Source organism: Grammomys surdaster, unplaced genomic scaffold, assembly GCF_004785775.1.
Source record: "Grammomys surdaster isolate TR1022 unplaced genomic scaffold, NIH_TR_1.0 126198, whole genome shotgun sequence".
In the NCBI taxonomy this organism is placed as follows: Eukaryota; Metazoa; Chordata; class Mammalia; order Rodentia; family Muridae; genus Grammomys; species Grammomys surdaster.
In genome coordinates this window covers 5,725,741-5,747,553 of record NW_021621003.1, presented here as the reverse complement: position 1 = coordinate 5,747,553, position 21,813 = coordinate 5,725,741, and the positions used below count along the sequence as shown (strand labels likewise).

General features: G+C 44.6%; 1 protein-coding gene across 6 annotated transcripts in view; it reads left to right on the top strand.

Moving 5' to 3' along the window:
• The window catches only part of Gng2 (G protein subunit gamma 2), a 98,265-nt gene that overhangs the window by 44,588 nt on the left and 31,864 nt on the right, over positions 1 to 21,813 (top strand). The window contains exon 1 of one of the 6 annotated variants that reach the window (XM_028758602.1): positions 14,062 to 14,172. The exons of the other annotated variants lie outside the window; for them this stretch is intronic. The gene's annotated coding sequence lies outside the window, so the exon portion shown is untranslated. Of the gene's footprint in view, positions 1 to 14,061; positions 14,173 to 21,813 lie in introns of those variants that run through there. 6 annotated transcript variants of the gene reach the window in all.

The window sequence follows — 21,813 nt, the reverse complement described above, 5'->3', positions numbered from 1 at the left end:
ATGGAGCACCCATGAGACCCTAGGCTTGATCCCCAGGACCACATAGACTAGGCAATGGTGGTGTATGCCTCTAATCCCAGCATTTGGAAAGTGGAAGCAGGAGCCTGGAAGTTAAGGCATCCTCTACTACATAGCAAATTTGATGCCAGCCTGTCTCAAAATAAAAGTGTCACATGACACGACATCCTAGAAGGGCTTGCTTTATAAAAACTTTGTCTGAGTGTATTTGTGTATGCAATGGGCAAGGGGTGAAGAAGGAACTTCTCATGTGGCACAGCAGGGTGTGCTTACCCCTGCCAGTGCGATAGGAATAGTTCCTAAAATGAGCAGAGTGTTCTCATGTAGATCTTTGGATGCCACAGAAATAATTGGTCAAGACTGTAGTCTTGGAGACCTATTGCCAGAGTTCAAATGCTGACACTACCATTACTAACTGGGAAGTCTCAAGTATTTAATAAATTTACCTGAGCTTCATTCTCCAACTCTGAATAATGGTCATATCAGCGTGGTTTCTTCATAGGATTCGGGTTGGGATTAAAGTAGTGGAGGCGTAAAACAGTCCATTATATTTAGTGGGTGTTTTTAGGAAATGGAAAAGAAAGCTAACAGCATCAGAGTTTATCTCACCTGCACAAGATCCTAGGAGGTATGTGTTCTTCTCACCCCCACACCCCTACTTCCCAGATAAGGATAAGCAGGCACAGAGGCAATGCCATTCCCATAAGTCACATCTCCTGTATGTGGAGGCTTAAGTTCTGGGCGGGAGTAGTTGGAGTCCCAGCTCTTAGCTGCCTTGCCTCCCGCCTCTCCCAGCTGTGAAGAAGGTTTAGTTTTTTGTCACCAAGGACAAGGAAGAAATACTGGTGAAATGAAAGGGGTGAACATGCAGAGTTAGAATAATCCATCCGGAGCCATCAACCAGCTACCTCAAGTGTCAACAGTGGAGTCTACTCTCTGTCCTTCCAGCTCTCCACATCCTTGGATGCCCAGAGGCCCCATCCATGAAAGCCCCAGCACTCATCTTGTTGAACTAAGCATTAGCAGCCGCAGGCAGAAGTGACTCCGAGCCTCTGCATCAGTGTTTACTTTAGCTGTTCTCCAGCCTTCTCTCACCCCAAGGAGCAACATAAAGAACTAAAGCAAGCTGGGTGGCTAAGTTAGGAGGTGTCCAGTGAAGCAGAGAAGAAAACAGTGCCGTGCCTTCATTCTGCAGGCAGGACCTAAGGCCCTCGACACCCTCTCTCCGCCCTACCCTACAATCCTTCATTCCAATGAGCCAGGCAGACACTCTGTCCTGATAATGCTTGGACATTCCACTCATTGTTCACACTTGAGTGGGAGAGACCGGCACGTCCTTCTCTCACTGCGCCTTCCCGGGGCTGTGGGAGGATGCATGGGTCTCTTCTCCAGTGCCCAGTGCAGAAGCCCTCCTCCTTTTGAGTCTTGTTGGTTTTCATTACTGTTGGGCTTCTCCAGAAACACCATAAGTTCCCCAGAGGAGAAATTCCTCAAACAGAACTGCATGATTGACCCAACCTGACATTCTAGAGCCAGTCCAACCCTTAGGACTTGCCAGCCTAGATTCTTTCTCCTGAGATTGCAGTGAGTCTCATAAGAGGCCAGAGGTGCTACCCAAGGGGGCAGAATCCATGAACAGTGGTTCTCAGCAGTGTGTGGTGACCTAGGGCTTCCCTGTGGCCCTAGTAAAGTTGAATGGGTTTTGTTTGCTTGTTTGCTTCCCTGACACTCTTCAGTTCTTTAACACAGGATCCAAAATAACCTGAGAGAACCTCAAACTTGCTATGTGGCCGAGGCTGACTTTACACTTCCTCATTCTCCTGCCTCCACCTCCTGAACGGTGGGATTACAGGTGTGCACCACCTACAAGGATTTGTTTGTTTGTTTCAAATATACTTTTACAAATAGTTGTAGCTGGTCTTGACTACCTTGTGGGTTCTTTCTTCCATCTTTTCCCACCCCTTTGCTTCCACCCTTTCAACTCCCTAACACTAGATAGGAGAAGAAAAACAAAAAAGGATAGAGTGTAGAGGAGAAAGATCCTTGAATAAAGTCAGGCATCAGAAAGAGAGCAATGTTATTGTCAGATTACCTCCTGCTGATTAGAGGCATTGAGTTCCTTGGGGCAAGTTTGATTGTCACTGTCAGGATATCTAGTATCTTCTTTCTTATGACTACTTAATGAACCATGACCAATAACAATCCACCACACCTCTCAGGGCCCTAGAATTTATATACCCTCTGAAAAGCCCCCAGATTCCAAATGTCACACAATCACTGAAACTATCTGCAGCTGGCAAAATCACGCCTCTGCTAGAGCATGAGGCAAATCATAGTCAGCTGCTGTGGACAGTCCGAAGCATCCCCATATCCCACAACTGAGATTAAAACAAAAACATACTCATATAATATTTTTGTGTTTTTAAAAGAAACCAAAATTCCAAAATTGTCACTATAGATGGTGCTTAGGTTACAGTCAACCTCTGTGTTTGGAGAATGCAGTAGTCCAGTTTGTGCTCAGGGGTATGTCTGTCTCCATTTTTGTTTTCTTTTGGTGTTGGGAGTGGGACCCGGGGCCTGACACATACTAGGCTACAGTTCTGCCCACTGACTTACATTTCCATCCCCTGTCACCAATTTAATACAGCTGGAGGTGACTGGATGAGGGTCATTTCGGAACATAAGCTAGACAAGTCAGACCAAAGCTGGGTGAAGAGGACGGCCATCTTTGGCCACCTCCGTAGTCTAATGCAGAGGAAGAAGCCCTACCCACAGGCCCCCGTTCTTGCATTCACTGGTCTCCTCTGAGTCTTCCTGAGGGACTCTCTGTTTTGAGTGTGCCCAGGGCATATGAAAGATCTGTCATTTCCATGTTTGCTGTTATGTTCCAAATAACAACATCTGATTAGAGAATGATGTCTGTGGTTTTTGTTGTAGTTGTTTAAAATCTACCTAAAACTTCAAAGAGACCACAGAAGTAAGATACTTCAGGTGAGACTCTCTAATTAATTCATTCATTTGTAAGTGAAATGCTTAATTAAAGCAGGCTGGGGATCGCCTCAGCAACCATGCTCTGGTGGATCTGGTCACAGATTATGCCTCATGACACGTGTGAGACTGGCTCTGGTGCTTTCTCAGATGTTGGCAGGAGAGTGTGTTAAGTGTCATGTGAGATGAACTGGCCCTGCTGTCTACCAGCCTCCTATTGGTAGCTCTGAGAGAAACCAGGTAACAGAATATGAAGAATCTCTCTCAGTTAACATGGAGGAGAGGGGAAGGAGCAAGACACTTCCTGTCCTTGCCCTGTGGCCAACAGTCACCCACAGCGACATCAGGAAGAACCAAGAGCTTGTAGCTTCATGCTGACTCTCTGGTTTACCTTCGAGACTTTTCTTTCTACTTAGGAGTCTGCTTTAACTTCAGCCATTTGTTAGATAACTAGGGCACCCAAGGTGCTCATCACTGTGATTTGGCTATTGTCTTATTCAGTGCTGTGATGAGACACCATGGTAACTCTTATAAAGGAAAGCATTTAATTGGGGCTTTAGTTCAGAGGTTTAGTCTATTATCAGCATTAGCATGGAACATGGAGACACACAGGCAGACAGGGTACTGGAGAAGGACCTGAGAGTCGTACATCCAGATCCAAAGGCAGGAGAGGGAGAAAAAAGAAGAGGGAGAGGGAGAGGGAGAGGGAGAGGGAGAGGGAGAGGGAGAGTCAGATTAGTCCTGGCTTGGGGTTCTAAAACCCCAAAGTCCCCACCCCAGTGGCACACTTCCTACAACAAGATCACACCTGTTCCACCAAGGACACAATTCCTAATCCTTTCAAGTAGTACTACTCCCTCTGAGATCATTTTTGTTCAAACCACCACAGCTATTAAGAAACACTGGCCACTTGCTAATCAGTTTAAGTATCTGTTTTCTATACTTCTTTTTCCCCTATTTCCTTGTTATTATCTTACAATAAGGGCATCACCCAGGTGCAGAGACAGCTCAATTGATAAAATGCCCTGCCAGTACAAGGACCTGAGATTGATCCCCAGAGCCCACGTAAATAAGCCAGGTGGGTCATGTGTACTTATATTCCTAGTGCTGGTGAGCTGGAGAAATGCCGACCACTGTGGCCTGATTTGGAGAATTCCAGGCCAATGAGAGACTCTGTCTCAAATAGCAAGGTGCCTGAGGAACTATCACTGTCTTCCACATATACATAGGTGTGGTGTATATGTGTGTGTATACCTGCATATACATGTATACCTCTACAAAAGACACACACACACACACAGAGAGAGAGAGAGAGAGAATGAGACAGAGAGAGAGAATGAGACAGAAACAGACAGACAGACACACACACACTCGCACACACACACACAGAGAGAGAAAGAGAGAGAGAGAGAGAGAGAGAGAGAGAGAGACTGCGACAGACAGACAGACACACATACAGAGCTAGAAAGGAGGGGCAATGCGTGTAAGGACACTATTTTCAAGGACGAGCCAACACTTGATACAGTGGATTAAGATCCTTCTGAATAAGAACATCAGTGTTTGGACATGAAATTCCACTCAACATTTTGCACCATTATTCAGGAGAGGATGTGTCTGAGTGTGGTGACCAGGGCAGACCTTAACAGTGTGTTTTATCCTTTGTACACTGTTCTGCCCTGAGTTAAAGAACAGAAGCATAAGTGAGTTCACAAGCTTGGCTGCCTCAGGGTACGGGGGGACTTAGAGGCAGAAAGATAGCCAGAGACAAATGGAAAATTGGAGGTGTTGGACAAACTACATGGTTACTGTGACTATATGTAGGTTCAACCCTTTGGGCCCATTACCCTTTTCTCCTTAATAGAAAATTGGTGTGTCTCTCAAATGCTTTTTTATTTATTTAATTAATTAAATGTATTCTTTGGCAAACTCCTATGTGGTATATAATGAATTCTGAATATGTGCACTCCCTAGTGCCCTCTCACCACCCTCCCTAAAGTATTTCATGAAAAAAATGTCACTCTAAACAAATGCTGTCAAAGAGCATGTCCTTAGCCTGGGAGGAACACTTTCACCTTCAAGGGGAGTTAGGGGTGTGGGAATCATGCTGGGGGGGGCAGAAGGACACCACAGGTGCCTCAGCCATCAGCAGTTCTCGGGACTGTGACGGTATTGGGACTGGGGCAGTATAGACAGCTCAGGAGACTTCTTGAAAGATAAACCTATGGCAGGTCATTTTTAGAGGGGGGTGCGATTGAAGGACAAAGACACCATAGGACTACAATAATTACTCTCAGAGCTCAGCCCTTGAGAGTAAGAGCCTCTTGTGTGTCTTCATCACTCCTGTACAGTGTACAGCAAACAATCTGCACTGAGTGAATGAATGAAACCCAACCTCTTGTCTCTCCACCTCATTTTCTTGTGCGTAAGGTGTCTTGGTGTCAGTGACAGCAGATAGTCTCTAACTAAACAAGGCTAAATTTTAGGGAGAAAGCCATACTTTAGAACTCTTATTATTTTAGCCAGAAGAAAAACATCGAAACTGAGTGGGTGCTAGAACCCACATCCTGTGCCCTCCAAAGAGAGATGGAAGAGTTGCCAGAGTAACACTCTCCAAAAACACGCTGGGAAAAGCTGCACTGCACGCTGGCCTCCCAGGAGAACCTGTTTGATGCCGAATTAGTTCATATTTCACTCTCTACCAGTGTGAGAATATCCTCAAGTGGGAAACTTTCTCCTCAGAAATAATTCTAGGGGAAGGAGAAGCAAATCCAACTGAACTTATTCTCCTGGGAGAACAGGCTTTGAGTTGGTTGAAGGTCTAATGGAGAGAGAGCTGCCCCAGGGAGAGCCAGCTGCAGGATGGTGGGGGAGGGGCAACAGGGGGTCTTCGTTCCAGGAAGCAGTATGACTAACAGGGTTGTGTCAGGCAGTAAGTAGATAGTGTGCCCCACTTCTCTGAAATCCCAGATAATTCCAGAAGAAGAGTGAGGAAGAAACTTTTTTTTTTTCCACGTTGAGCCGGCTGAACTCCGGGAGGAAAGAAACTACTGAAAAATGTCATTCCATTTTTTCAGAAGGGCAGTGTCGGAATGGGTTGAGTTCATATTGCAGGAGCCTCTGTAATCTTCCTGAGTGATCACCACCCTCTGGAGGATTAGTGTCAGAACCTCAGCCGAGTTGATTAGAATTCTCTTTTTTATCGCTTAACATCCAGCATGCAGAACTAAACCCTCAGACACCAAACTTCCTCAAATTAAAAGTATATAGAATGAATCAAAGGAGATTTGTTGTTTCCTGAAAATGAAAAATCAGATCTTTTTAAAAATTTATACCATGAAGCTTGTTAATTATCATTCTGATTACAAAAGAAAATGTGAACTTTTGATCATCTCCTTATTAATTATCAGAAACATTTTATTAGAAATGAACAGACAGGACTGGGGAGATGAGATGGCTCAGTGGGTAACATAGCTCCACACCCATGGGGACATGAGTTTGAGCCCCAGGACCCATGTGAGAAACCACAGCACAGGAGAAGCTGGCACAGGTGGATCCCTAGGGTTCACTGGCCAACCAGCCCTGCTTACTTAGTAAGGTCCAGGCCAGTGAGAGGCCTTGTCTCCAAAGACAGGCAAAAGGCTCCTGAGGAATGCCTGAGATTGTTCTGTGGCCTCCATATGCACATGCATCCACTGACACACAAATACCCATGCACCCCTAATATATTCTCTCTCTCTCTCTCTCTCTCTCTCTCTCTCTCTGGGTAGTAGAGTGAGATTTAACAAGCTCACTTCCACCACCACCACCCCCAAAAGGAAGAAGACAAAAGCTGCAGGAGAATGTGCTAGAAGTGGCATCAAAATGGGTAGAAACAAGCCTGGATGTATCTTTATTCAACAGAGCTATTCAACAGAGCTCTAGGTACTTACAAGGCCAGATGTCACCATGACACTCAGTCTGGTAGTTTGAACAAGAATGGCCTCCATATGCTCATATATTTGAATGCTTAGTCACTAGAGGAGTGGCACCATTTGAAAGGATTAGAAGGATTAGGAAGTGGCCTTGTTGGAAGAAGTATGTCACTGGATGGATGTGAGCTTTGAGGTTTCAAAAGCCCATGCTAGGCCTAGACTCTCTCTTTCTACCTACAGATCAGAATGTAAAGTTCTCAGCCACTGCTCCTGTGCCTACATGCATGTCACCATGCTTCCTACCATGATGATAATGGACTAAACCTCTGAGATTTTAAGCAAGTTCCCAATTCAATGCTTAGAGTTGCCTTGGCCATCTTGTCTCTTCACATCAATAAAACAGTGACTAAGATACAGACACCCTGTGTAAGATCTCACCCCTTCTGCACCTCACCCTTTGTTTTCATATCTCACTGCTTCAGTACTCAGAGTTATGCAGCTCATTGGCTTTAGTTGTCTTTATGTAGACAAAGTCTACATTGAGAACAGGTCACAAAAATATGTTGTTTTACCAATGTTTTCCAGTTTCTTCTTGGTAAAATGAGACAGAGGGTTAAGCTCAAATTTAAAATTGTCTCTCCATTCCAACTTTCACAAAGGTGTTTTCTAAAAGCAATGAGTTCATCTCTGGCCTGTACCCAGTAGGGTGCTTACTTGTGTTTGCAGTCTGTCCAATGACTTGTGCTTCTTGACATAAGCAATAAATAAAATTCCTCACACAGAAAAGACAAATATAAAAGGATTTTGCTTGGAAAACAGCTTTGGAATAAAACCCCAGCAGATTGTCACATACCCACAGAAATTACTGACTGTGTACCTTCATCATGAGGGGCCAGAAAACCAAAGGGCACATAAAAAGTGTTTTTAACATCCTCTTCTTCCATCACCAAAGACATAGAATTTAGGAAACATTTTTGTAGTCAGCTGCAGTAAACATCATGTTCATTTCAGTTCTGTGATGAGCACTTTATTTCAGATGACGACTGGCAGTTAATTTCACTCAACAAACCCACCATTTGTAGAGGTGCAGGCACCATCAATGTACCAACACTAAAACTCTAAGGTGATTAATACATAAGAGAATAGCTTTTGTTTGCTTCGTTTTAAGCATCTGTGGGAATGGCTCTAGAGCCAGATAGGCTGGTGCATTCCTGGAATTCTGGAACTTAGGAACTGTAGGCAGGGAGATAGAGAGCTCACGAATAGCCTGAGAAATATAGAGAGGGTGTGGCTTTAAAAGAAAGGAATGAGGGAAGAAAGGAAGGAAGGATGATAAGAAGAAATAGCTTCTTATACATAATTCCTGAACATCCCCCAAAACAAAACAAAACAAAACAAAAAAACAAAAAACAAAAACAATCATTTTATTTAGCCTTTCAGTTAGGATCTCACAGAACGGTCTCCTTGATGGAGAATATAATTTAGACATTTCAGTCTGGCCATTTGGTCTCTGCTACCTGTTGTGTTGAAACCTTGCAGTGTTATCTGTCCCACCCCTGGGCACCTAGAGGACTTCTGGACACTCTCTAGGTGATGGAAGATTTGGAAGTCAAGTGAGCTTCTGCTGTTGATTTGAATATGTTCTGCCCTGAGGACAGACGTGGTCCCATGACAGGGTGACACAGCAGACTTCATGGGCTCAGAACTCTAGGCACTTCTTCAGCAACCTACAGGTGTCTAAGACCATCTTTCTAACAGTGCTGTTGAGAGTGAGGCATAAGTGTGTTTAAAATGTAGTAGCTGAGGACCTACCATGTATGAGGTTCTAGGTATTCCTGGGTAACTCCATACGGCCGCTGTCCTCAGGGAACATTCAGAACAGCTGGTGAAATGGGAAGTAAGTGCATATACAATTAGACGTAGCTACTGATCATGTGGTCTAAAGAGCAGATACAGGAGGCACAAGGTCTTGAAGGATTGCTGGAAGAGTTTGCTGTGGATAGAATTTATAATGGGAAGTCAAAGTGAGCACTGGAGGCCTTGGGCTTGTAGCATGCCATGAGGCAACACAGCCCTCTGGTTTGGGCATTGAAGGCACTGGACAGCACTCACTCCAGTGATGCCTGTCTCCCATGGAGATTGTTTCAGTGAACAAATTCAGCTTCAAGCTGGCCCACATTGAGTTCTCATGGTTTCATGATGTGCCTACCACTAAGACCCTGTCATGTTTTCCGTGTTATTTTCTTTAGCATTTTCAGGATAAACCTCATAATTTCACCTTTTATATAACACTTGGATATAATGATAAATTATTTTTAAATGCTAAGTTGATAAAGAATAAACTAACTCCGAGGGTATATAGTTCAGCTAGTGGAGTGCTTGCTTAGCATCCGTGAAGGCCTGGGTTCTGTCCCCGGCATCACATCAATTGGGTGTGATGGTGCATATCTGTAATCCCCAGCCCTGAGAGGTACATGCAGGAGGACCAGGAGTTCAAAGCCAGCTTCATCTACATACAGAGTCAAGGCCAGCCTGGATGACAGAAGATCCTGTTTCAAAATAAAAAATAACTTTCTGTGTTCAATGTTTGCCTTTTCTGCCTTCTGCAGAGATGGTTTTGGAATGTCTAATATAGTTTTGGGAGGTTCTACCTCTGTGTTAATTTCTGCCCTCCACACTCATGTGCACACACATAAAAACTGGCATGTATGTACCCAACCACACATACAGGTGGAAACAAACAACCCAAGAACTCTTTTTGTGGTACCAAGCTAAAATAATTTTTTTTTTGTAAATCTTTGGTTGGTTGAGACAGTCTTACTATGTAGCCCAGGTTTGTTTTCAGGTCTTTATCCTCCTGCCTCGGCCTCCCATGTGCTGGGATCATAGTTGTGAGTCACCATTCCTATTCCGAATCCAGTTTCTGAGCCCTGTCCCCTCTTCTAGCAGTGACTGGATGCCATCACCCTCACTTTGGAAACGTGGGGCTCAACTCCCAGACCAGGGCCACGAACCATCCTGTGAGGACCACTAGCCCTCCTGAGAGGGCTACTAGATCTTCACATCCCCGGCTTTGCACTGTTCTCCTGAGCATCCTTCCTGCATTTGGCATCTTCTCCCTCTCCAAAGACTTGGGAAAGAGCTCAGCTTTTCTAAAGAGTGAAAAACAAAAAGGCCTTTATGTGGGAGTCTGCTGAAGAAATAACGGCCTCCTCTGCACAAAGACCCCTTTCACTCCACCCAAGCCGACAATTCCTGAGCAGTGGGGAGGGTGGGTTAGTGGTCCAGAGAGGGAGATGGCAGCTGCCTTGCCAGGCTGCAGTGCAGAGCGAATGCCGGGCTGTCCTGCAGACACTTGGCACAGGATTTACCCAGAGCAGCTGCTAGAGCTCCTGGTTAAACAGGAAGATATGCTTCTGTGAGCTGGGCAGTCTGGCAAACACCTTTCTTTACGGGTTGCCCACATGTGGAGGAGGAATGCGTATTGGGGTGGATTGGTTGGGGGGGGTCAGTCAGTGGGTGGGTCAGTGGGGGCATCAGTCTATTTTCCGTAACTCTTATTTTAAAATACCACCCTGAGCAGAGGAAATAAGTCAGCGGGTAGGAAATGCGGTCCTCTGTGTGAGGCTTCCTCCTACCGTTAGTTAGCAGAACACCAGCCATCTGGGAAGACCTATAGGGACTGCGGTGAAGGACTGTCACCAGCATCTGTCACTAGCATCGCTGCAAATCTCAGAATGACAATGGACAACCAAGCTTCCAGGAAACAGGAGGATCTGCACTGTGGCGAGACCCTGGTAGAAAGACATGCAGCGCTGTTGGAAGCTGAGTGGCAGATTTGTTTATTTGACTATGGCACACATAAGCAAATCTATATGTGCACACATTTGTATTTTCCTTGTCTCTCTGAGTATTTGATTTCGATTTCAATGGAAAGATATTTGCTTGGCAAACTTTAAATGGATTCTATTCCATATCACCATCCCCTTTAGATGGGGAGAATGGTACAAGTTTCATTTCACTGTACCTGACTTTCTTATTCATAAAGCATGAGCTGTAAGCAAGATGCCCTTGAATTGAGGGGGCAACAGAGCAGTTGCCTAAGACAGGACAGGCTCACAGACCCACGGTGTGGGTCACCTAAGTTCAGGACAGTTAGTAAGAAAAAAAATCAGAAAGATTCTCTAAAAATCAGAAAGACCTACATCTAGTGCCTACCCCCATTCTACCTTCATCATGTAATTATAAATCCATTAACCTTTTTAAATGCAAGTGTCTCTCTGGCTTTTCACATTTTAGTGTGAATTACTTTAAGCAAGCATTATTCTTTTTTGATTGGCTTTAAGGACCACATCAGAAACCTTTATTTCCTAACCAAGGGGCTACTTGACAGATTTGTCTACTGTTAAAATGAATTAGTGAACTTATTTGAACTCCAGTTTCTAATAAGAAAATAAGAGTGATTGTGCCTGTCTACATATGCTAGCATTGCTCAGATGTCAAAGTGTGTACCACAGATGGAAGGCCTTTATGAAATTATGATGTGCCCCGGTTAGGTGTAATGGTGCACATACACACTCCCAGCTTTGAGGAGCGTGAGGCAGGAAGTGATGCAGAGGCTGTTAGGGGTGCTGCTTACTGGTGTGCCCTTCCTGGCTTGCTCTGTCTGCTTTCTTATAGAACCCAGGACCACCAACCCAGGAGTTGGCACCACCTAAGGTGAAATGGGCCTTCTCTATCAATTACCAAACAAGACAGTAGCACAGGCTTGCCCATAGGTGGAGCTCATTATAGAACTGCCTTCGGTTTTAACAAACCATATCTTCAGGAATTTTCAAAGAATCACTATATATTTTGTGCTGAATTGTGTGTGTGTGTCTATCTCAGGGATGAGGAAGCATCTACAATAGTATTACTGACTTCAGAGTTTTAGGACCATTCTCCAGGTCTTGAAGTTCAAAACTGACTCCATAGTGTTACAGTGTTCCTTGGGCTGATTTGTTTAATCACAGAGTCGCCTGGATAAAAAGCCCTGCAAGTAACTGGCTTCAGGCTATCACTACTTCTCCAGCTATCTTAAAGAGCTACTGTAATGGGGCCTCTGCCCACTCCAGGTTTTGATTTTGTACTCCTGTGGTGGATGACTGGGGTAAGTCATCCTAACATGATTCCTCTGGTGTTCTGTTCACTGCATATGTAAAAAGAAAGGTGGTTGCTCAGGGCCTGCTTCACTTACTAAGCAGCCTTCTAGGGCCTCAGAAAACTAGTCTCCATAAATCACATCATCCCCTAGTAGCTCCAGCAGAGTTTGCTCCTTCAAACAAGGCTCAGGATGAGGAATACCAGACTCTAGTTATAAATACAAGGCTGTGAACCTGCAGTCAAAAGTGAGTGTAGGTGGATGGGGTCGATGTTCCAGCTAGGAGCGTTGTTTACTTACTACTCAGCTTTGCTTGGATTCTCATAGAAATATTCACTGGGATAAGACTGGTTTCTCTTGCCACAGGAACATAGGGGACTTTGGTGTGAGACTGAGGGTCGTTTGTGCAGAAAGCCCTCATCCCAGTATGACAGACAGACAGCAGTTTTGATGGATAGTGCTTTAGAAAGCTTTGCTATGATGATTTTATCAAAACATGTTTCTGCCCTCATTTTAGTTTCCCCATTAATGAAGTACTTGTTTCTAGAAATTTGGTAAACTTCCTTTCTATGCAGTGAGCTGAAGGGGACCCTGCAAGTGGTCAGGGCTGGCAGCGAACCATGGAGAGGTGAGAGAATGAGAACTCAGTTCAGATTGACTTTGTCAGCCTGGATCAAAGTTCAGGGAGTCTGATGCCAGGATGCTTATTCCCAACAAATAGAAACACTTGATAATTTGGAAAAATTGTTTCCTAGTGTAACACAATCCCAATGTATTACATTAAGAAAGCTTAATTACATCAAAACTCCTCTCAGGGTACATGTCATTTCTTCCAAGATGGGTTCTAGAGATATGCTACTTGTACTAGTTTAAGGGCCTTAGAAAAGGTCTGCCCCAGCCGGGCGGTGGTGGTGCATGCCTTTAATCTCAGCACTTGGGAGGCAGAGGCAGGCGGATTTCTGAGTTCGAGAGTTCGAGGCTAGCCTGGTCTACAGAGTGAGTTCCAGGACAGCCAGGGCTACACAGAGAAACCTTCTGTCTCGAAAAACAAAACAAAAAAGAAAGAAAGGAAGGAAGGAAGGAAGAAAGAAAGAAAGAAAGAAAGAAAGAAAGAAAGAAAGAAAGAAAAGGTCACCTCTGGTTATTAGACACCTCTGCTCCTGGTTGTAGGAGCTTGAAGAGCCTCTGGTTATACAGATAATGTAAAGATCTCAGTCTTCGTTGTGAGAGCTTGGGGAGCCACTGGCTTTAAGAGTCATTTAGATTACTAGCAGCCTCTAGTATCGGTTGTAGGAGCTTGATATGGCTTGGCTCAAAAGATAACACAGATAAACAGGCAATTAGTCACTTCCAATTCCCAGCTTTCTGGATGGGAGAATAGGTTTTACATCTTTCCCATTGGAAAGACAAGTCTACATGCTTAGCATTCCTGGTTCCTCTGGAGATCTGAGTGTGCAAGGACCACTGTGCTGTGCTCCCAAGAGTGAGCATTTGCCTCAGTCAGTATACAACCTGGTGCTCTACTTTCAGTCAAGTGAATGGCAGTGTAGTCAGGCAGGAATTGGTTTCCGTTCTTTTGTATGAGCTTCCTGTGGTATACTTGGTGAATGTGCTGTACAAATATGGTCACAGTACTCTCCTTCCTCCTGGCAAAGTCAACTCTGCTTACCCAGCCCCATCCTGTCTTGATGATAAAGGGACACCATAACCATGAGGTTCACTAATCCCTAGCCACAGGAAGCTAAGTGGCTCAGGATGTGAGCTCTGTCCTTGGCTTTAATTTGTGGAAGAAACAAGTCATGTTTGCAGGCAGGGCCTTGCCTGGGAAAGGAGTCTGGCTTTCTGGAGGCTTCTAGTGTCAGTACCAGTGCTCAGGGTGTGAGGGTCACTTCCAGTCAGTCTGTGATCTTAGTCACATGACCTCCCTATTGTTTCCTCAGCCACAAAGTCTGTTTCTGTTTTATTTTAGAGGTGTTTCCCCTAAATAGAAAAATACAATATGAGTCCTTGGACATGACCTTTCTTTCTGCTGCTTGCCTTTCTAAAGATTAAATGAAGTCAACAAGTATCAGAAGTGCCACGTAAAGCAGACTTCAGATCACCTTCTCTATATAGGTAAGCTTAGAGGCCAACAGGATGTCTTTTGTTTTCTTTAGAATTTTATACATAATTTCTGTATTCATATCATTTCCTCTCTCTTTTCCCTCCAACTGCTCCTGTGTACCTCCAGCTGACCCCTGCACTCCTTAAATGCATAGCCTCTTTCTTATTTTTAATGATTATTGTTTTACACACACACACACACACACACACACACACACACACACACAGGAGTTTATAAATACAACCTGCTGAGTCTGTTCAGTTTTGCTTGGATGTATCTGTATTTAGAGCTGACTTCTTGAGATTGGATAATCTATCATGGGGCTTGTCCCTGGAGAGGATGGGTACCTCTTGCTTAGCAGTCATTGCCCATAGTTCTTTATCTATGGATGGGGTTTGTCCTAGTTTACTTTCTGTTGATGTGATAAAGACTGTGACCAAAAGCAACTTGGGGAGGGAAGATTTTCTTTGGCTTGCATGCTGTAATCACAGTCCATCCTTGAGGGAAGTCATGGCAGGAAAAAACTGATGCAGAGGCCACCAGAGGATGCTGCTTGCTCAGCTTGCTGTTATGAAACCCAGGAACCTGCTCAGGAGTGGAACTACCTACAATGAACTGGGACCTTTCAGAGCAATTATTAATAAGAATATGCCACCACAGACTACAGAAAGTCTGATGGAGGCATTCTCTCAATTGAGGATCCTTCTTCCCGTATGACTGAGCTTGTGTCAACAAAAACTAACCAGCACAAGGTCTTGTGAGATTCCCCGCTGTCCGTGTTGGTTCATCAGTTGGTACTGTCGTTGTTTGGGTCTTGTTCAGGGAACCATACTGTTGAGTTTTCATGGTTGCAGCTTCCCTCTTATGTACAGAGGGCACTATTTCTCAGCAGACACCCTAGTTTTCTGGCTCTTCCAGTCTTTGCACTCCACCTTCCAGGATACTTCTTAAGTCTTAGGTGTAGGAATTGTGCTGTAGATGTATCCTTTGGGAGTGAGCACCCCACACTCAGTTCTTATCTTCATTTTTGACTAGTTGTGACTGGCTGTAATGGTCTCTGTGTGCTGCAGAGAAGCTTCTTTGATGAGAAATGAGGAGACACTTACCTGTTGGTTAGAGGGTAGTGTTTAGAATGTAGTTAGACAATGTACCGGTTTAAGAAAGTAGCAATAGAAGATTCTCCTCTGGGACCCATGTCCTCACCAGGCACTGGTAGAGGGCTAAGATGGTGAGGACAGCCATAATTTCCCTTCTATTGAACATGCCTCACTTCCAGTTAGGTGGCTGTTGACTAACTCCTGGATCTAAGTGCTGTTACTGCACCTTCAGGATAGCTTGCTGTTCTTCTCGTCAACAAGAAGTCTTGGAAGCTAGCTTCCATTGAGCTTCCCTTGTGGTTAGTAAAGTCCCAAAGCAGTAGACTTTCAAGGCTCACTATCGAGTTACTCGTGGACAAAACCAATATGTGCACATCATTCATTCATTCATTAGCTCATACTGTGACTAGTTACTAAAAAATGAACCAGTAATTTATTCACTCATTCTACAGGAGTCAGGCTCCGTTCTAGACTTAGTGATACAGCAGCTTGTAAAAGATACTGTTGAAGGAGGCATGACTAAAGTGAATAGAAAAAATATGCCCAGCGGAGACATGGGGAAGTGCAAAGGTCCCCAGACTGTTCCAGAAACAGCAAATTGATGTTGCCGTCATATTGGAAGAAAAAGTTGGATCAAGTAGAAAGTCAATAAGCGGGATTCCAGATCCCTAGTCATTCAGAGCCTAGAATCCATTGGAAGGACTTATAGACTTGTGGCTGTAAGTGTGACTTGTGAGCAGACTGACATCCTGTTGGTGAGTGTGTGTCTGTGTGTGTGATGGAGTGGTGAGTGTTAAATTGAACTTGGAACCTCACATGTGGTAGATCAGTGGTCTACCATTGAGCTATATCTTTATCCATAGCTCTAAATATTTTTTTTATATAATTTTGAGACAAAGTTTCATTAAGTTGCCTAAGTTGGTCTTGAACTTAAGCCCAAGGAGGCCTTGAACTGAAGATAGCCTAGCCTTGACCTCTCAAGTAGCTGGGTTACAGGCCTCACCACCTGATGTAGCTTTTAGAAAAGAACCCTGTAGATAGTGTACAAGAAGTGGACTGAAGGAGGCAGGGGCAAAGTTTAGGACTATAGGCTGCTATTTATATGTTCAAGGAGGAACGGACTGTGGCTAGACCTGTGAGGTGGTGGTGGCAGTGAGAAGAGGGGCTGGGTTCTGAGTGCACTCTGGAGGAAGAGTCTTAGAGTCTGCAGTCCAGCAGAGACGAGACGTGAGAAGAGATACTTGTGGCAGGGAGGTTCCCTGAGAGTTGTCAGTTGAGCCTTTAGACTGCACAGAGCTGTAGGACTGTGATGGCAAAGGCCACAAGAGCCAGTTAGCTGGAGGAAATCAACAGTTCAGTTTGAGTGACAGCAAGTGGGGGCTGCCCATTCATGCAGCAAGGGCAGGCTTGTGGTTGGATATGTGGCTCCAGAAGTCACAGGCAAGACTGGTACTGGAAACATAAGCCAGGGAGATCTAAGTTGGGGTTTATAACCATGGCAATGAGCGGGATCATATATGGTGTTGAATGTGAACATAGAAAAAAGCAAACAGACTAAGATGTGGTGATCCAGAAGACGGTGGAGACCAAGGAGGTAAGACCAAGCACAACTAAGGAGGTAATAGGACAGTAAGACAGGAATCCAAAAACACCAGCACTAACAAACATTGATGAGAATGTGGTCAGAAGTGCCAAGCAAGCAGAGTAGGGCAATGGGCTAAGAACTGAAGAATCAGGACATCTCTTCCAGAAGTGAAGACCACAGAGGACTGGGTCAGCTTTGAGCAATGTTGCTAGTAATGCAACACAATGCCAATGTTATGGAAGGCAGTATGTGGGTTGCTCAAAAAAAAAAATAACTAAACAGGATTCCATAACACAAGCTTAGAGTCTCAGCAGCTCAGGAAGCTGAGGTAGAAAGCTTGCTGTGAAGCCCCTAGTGAGGTCTAGTAGTCCAGCAATCCCACTTCTGGATGGACATCTGAAGAGCTGCAAAGTCAACCTTATAGACTTATGTTCCCTGCAGTAGCATCTGGAATAGAGGTGGTGACAGGGACTCATTGGTTAGCTGGATAGCCTGTGGTATATACATAAGAAGTCACTGGGTGTCCTGTCCCTCACTCCCTATCTTTTTCTTTGAGACAGGGTTTCTCATTGAACCCAGAGCATGAGCAATCCTCTTGTCTTCACTGCACAGCACTGGAGTTACAGGTCCAGCCCCTCTCCCTTTTTTTAAGGAACATGGGTACCTGAGATCTAAACTGAGGCTCATGCCTAGTCACCAAGCACTCCTGCCTACTGCATCATCTCCTCAGCCCTCTTGTTTAGTTCTAAGATGAGAGGTGGTTTGGTATGTGTATGTGTTGATGAGAGTGCTCCTATCGGTGTGCTCTTTAAGAGACGAGAGCAGCTATTGATGTCAGAGAAAACCAGGAGCACAAGGGGCAGGACCTGCAGATAGCGGGAGAAGATGGCATCCAGTGATCCTCTGAGAAGGAGCCCCCTTAACACAGGACAGGAGGTACTCACCCTAGAACCCAAGCTTAGAAAGGATGCTCAGGTGGGATGTGGTGGCAGGGGAGGGAGAGAAGGTGCTTGGGAGAAATATCCCTGGGAGATACGCACATTTTCACTGAGACAAGAAGTGACTGGCTGAGAATGAGCACAGGAAGCAAGGAAGTAAAGAGCTTTGAGGAAAGAAGAAAAGGGTGGAAAAATCATTCGAAGGGAACGAGAGACGCGTGGGTGGAAAGCATGATCCACTGTAGTGAACTCTGGGTTCTCATGGAGGGGGGCCCTGTGGTCTGTGCTCACTTAACACTCTAACTGCTCCAAACTTTCCTAAGCATCCTGTCCAGCTGGCACTGGGGGTGGGGTGGTAGAAAAAGAACCAGGCAAGACTGCTGGGAGAAGGGGAGGTGCTCCGGCCCGCGGGGATTCGACGAGAACTTAGGGAAGGATGCGAAAGAATGAAGGGACAAGAGACACAAGGAATGAGAGCAAGTCTGGGGTTCTGATCAAGCTCTGAAAATTTAATTTCGGGTACAGGTTATAAAGACACAGCAAACCAGGAAATTTGGGTGAGGGTCATTGCTTAGGGCTATCCCACTATTGAATGCTTATTGCCCTAGACCATCCCATTGTCATAACCGGCTCCCAGGAAATACCAGACGTTCTTTAAGTTCCTGGGACCTGAGACCTGTGAACGTCCTTTCTTAACCTTGCACTGACTAGGCTTTCTAGAACAGCAGGTAACTTCCTGGGTTCTCTTAGGACAGCAGGTAGTTTCCTGGGTTTGGCTCCCGACAGGGAGGCACCATGACAGATGATGGGATGTGAGCCTGGTTAGATCTGTCTCCAGCAGCTTTGAAGGGACAGTTAAAAGGCAGTGAATTCAGTAGATTGCTGTACAGGGTAGGGAGTGGTAGTTGGTGAAGGGTAAGGGATTGGGGGTGGTGGATCAAAGAGAAGAGAGTCTGGGAATGATCACCAAGAGCAGCCTGGAGACCCAGGAGTTGATGCCTCGGGTGGGAATGTCTGAAACTCCCTTTTCACCTGGGGTTGCTGTTGGCCTCAGAGATTTTCTGTACATTTCTCTGTGTTTCTAAGGGATTTGCTTTTGGCCTGACAGAGTCCAAATATGTGGGATTCACTGATACAGGAAGAGGAGCAATAAATACCACACCAGGTCTCTTGAAGAACTAACAGAAAGAATAAGAAAGGAAGTAGCAATCATGAAGGATAGTACTGGATAGTATCCCCTACAGGAGATAGCTCACGCAAAGTCACTCAATAAAGCTGGAATTCAGATTCAGGGTTCTAGCCTCCTCTTGCAGCACCATGTCCCTCTCCACAGGGTCCCTCTCCGCACCAATGCTGTCTGTGCCCTGAGTGCTGGAGCTGTCTGCTGAGGATCTATCTCAGTTCGAAGCCTCCTGGCATTGCTACTTTCCCGGCTTCTCAGTCTTTCCTTTCCAGTTTCCATCACAAGATATCACACTTAACAAAAGAAAAATGTCCTCTGAAAATTCCCTGGAGAGCCACACAATTCCCCCCTCCCACCCCCGCACAACGTTACACCTATCCAACTGAAGTGCAGAACCACTCGACAAACACTCTTCACTCTCTAATCAGGAAGCCTTTGTAGTTTACTTTTCTTTTCCTTTCATTCTAAGTCCTTGTAAAGCAGCACAAAAATAACAATGAGGTGAGCGAATCAAGGCGGTGCCTTTGATCTCATCATATCAGAATAGACCGATCACCACCAGGGAGCACAGGGTCCAGAGCTGGAGGGTTACTTATGGACCTCGCCTTCTTGTTCTCCTCTCAAGGCTGCTCTAGTTGTGGCTGTTGATTTGAAGGGAGGGAAAGACAAGCCTGGACCTCAATAATGCTTCCAGTGTTAGGGAAAAGGGTTGTCAGATGCTTTTCTAAAAATTCAAGAAACAATTAAAAAAAAAAGTACACCTAAGTAGGTCAAAGATGCTCTTAAGTACTGGGTTCTGGTGGTTTTTTTTATAGTAATATTTTCTAAGGCAATTCAGATAAGCTTCCTGTCTCTTGTATTTAATTTATCCAGAACATAAGGGTCATGGTTCTACAGGCTTCAAACACCTCATAGTTCATACCTGTTCAAAGTGAATGAAAGAAATGGATAGTAGAGCCTTTTTAAAATTTTCTTATTCCTAGAAAAATCCTCAGCCAGTTCCTGGAGAAGGCTTTCTTTCATTACCTATCCCCCAACCCCCTGAAAAAAAAAACCAAAAAACTGAAAAACAAAAAGAATAAAGAAAAACAGAAAAGAAACCACATGTATTAAATAAAACAGTGTCACACTGAGTACCACAAACCTGTATGATATTCGCTTAAAGTATTTAATTGGTAGTTATAACAAAATTCCTGCTTTGGATAGATGGTTCTGTCTACAAGACAATGTTTAGGTTCTGTTTAACTTTGGGACTTAAGGATTTTTAGTGTGTTACCTAAGGACAGTTAAGATTACAACCTTGGCCTTTTCAGAACTGCTCTTGAGGCCTGGGGACCTCATTCCTATCAGGATAGGATGGAATGGAAGAAGATGAGCATCAAACATGGCCTAGCAGCTCCCTAAGATGGAACATGCAGTGATGGTGGTTTGTGAATCTACACAAGTATTGGCTACTCCAAAGAGATAAGGGGCATGTATATCATGTCTGTATTAGTATTATCTATAAAACTTGGGACCCAGAAGTATTTTGTTGTTGTTGTTCTGAACTTTCCAATACTCTCATATATAGTGAGATATCCCAGAGAACCTCAAGGTAATTCTATATAGTGGTTTTAGTATTCCTTTGTTTTGTTCACAACCCGACACAAAGGTCAGTTCTTGTGCTATCTTAGCATTTTGCAGCATTTCAGAGTTCAGATTTTGGGATGAACAATGTTCAGCCTCTTTGTGAAAGATGGACTCTCAGCCCCCAAGTCAACCTTCAAGTAAATTTTTCCATCTTTTGGAGAAGATGAACTGCTCTCTTGAGAAGGAGTCTTTGCTTGGCTCACCACCAACCTGGGCCTTTATGAATCAGCAAAGGCAGTAACTGTCTACTTTCTAGCTTAGTGACATTGTGGGTGGAAAGGTTACATGCCCTACTCACTTTTGCCTCTTACATTTTGCCTCTAATCACTCCTTATACATCAAAGGATTTTGGCATGGTCATTTATTTTATGTACATAGAGAGGGAATTTAAAACAGTATCGATTGCAGAAATAAAAAGAGGCTCTGTGCTGTGCAGCGTTGCTGATGGAATGAATGGCTTGTTAGGAGATATGATATAAATGTTGATACATGAGTGACAGGGAAAGTTAAAATCACTTCATTTTCTAGAGGAGGTGTGTGTACAGTGGTAACTCTTGCAGTGTAAACAATAACTCACCTCAGAGAGTCATCCATTGCACGGGGACCAGCCAATGAGCACTTACTAGTTAACATTGTCTTCTCAGCAGGTACAGAGAGAGGGGGGGAGGGAGGGAGGGAGGAAAGAGGAGAAGAGAGAGAGAAAGAGGGAGGGAGAGAAAGAGGGAGGGAGGGAGGGAGGGAGGGAGGGAGGGAGGGAGAGAGAGAGAGAGAGAGAGAGAGAGAGAGAGAGAGAGAGAGAAACTAAGTTGGGGAAAAACATTGAGAAATTACTACAAAAGTTAACTTAATTGTCTATAGTTGAAGGGATTATGAAAAGAAAGGGGAGCAGTTTGACTAGGTAGCTCAGCAGGTCAAGGCACTTGCCACCAAGCTTGACAACCTGAGTTCAGTTCCCTGGTGGAAAATGAGACCCAACTCCTGAAAGTTAACCTATGACCCCACATATAAGCACTGTGACATGTGTGTATGCACACACACATATACACACACACAAATATTTATTTAAAAAAAAAGCAGGGAGGTGGTGGGATTGGAGGGACATCTTAGTGGTGGAGTACATGCTTAGTAAGCATGAAGGCTGGGGTCCTGAGTTCAATCTCTAACACCACAAATGAGAGAGAGAGAGAGAGAGAGAGAGAGAGAGAGAGAGAGAGAGAGAG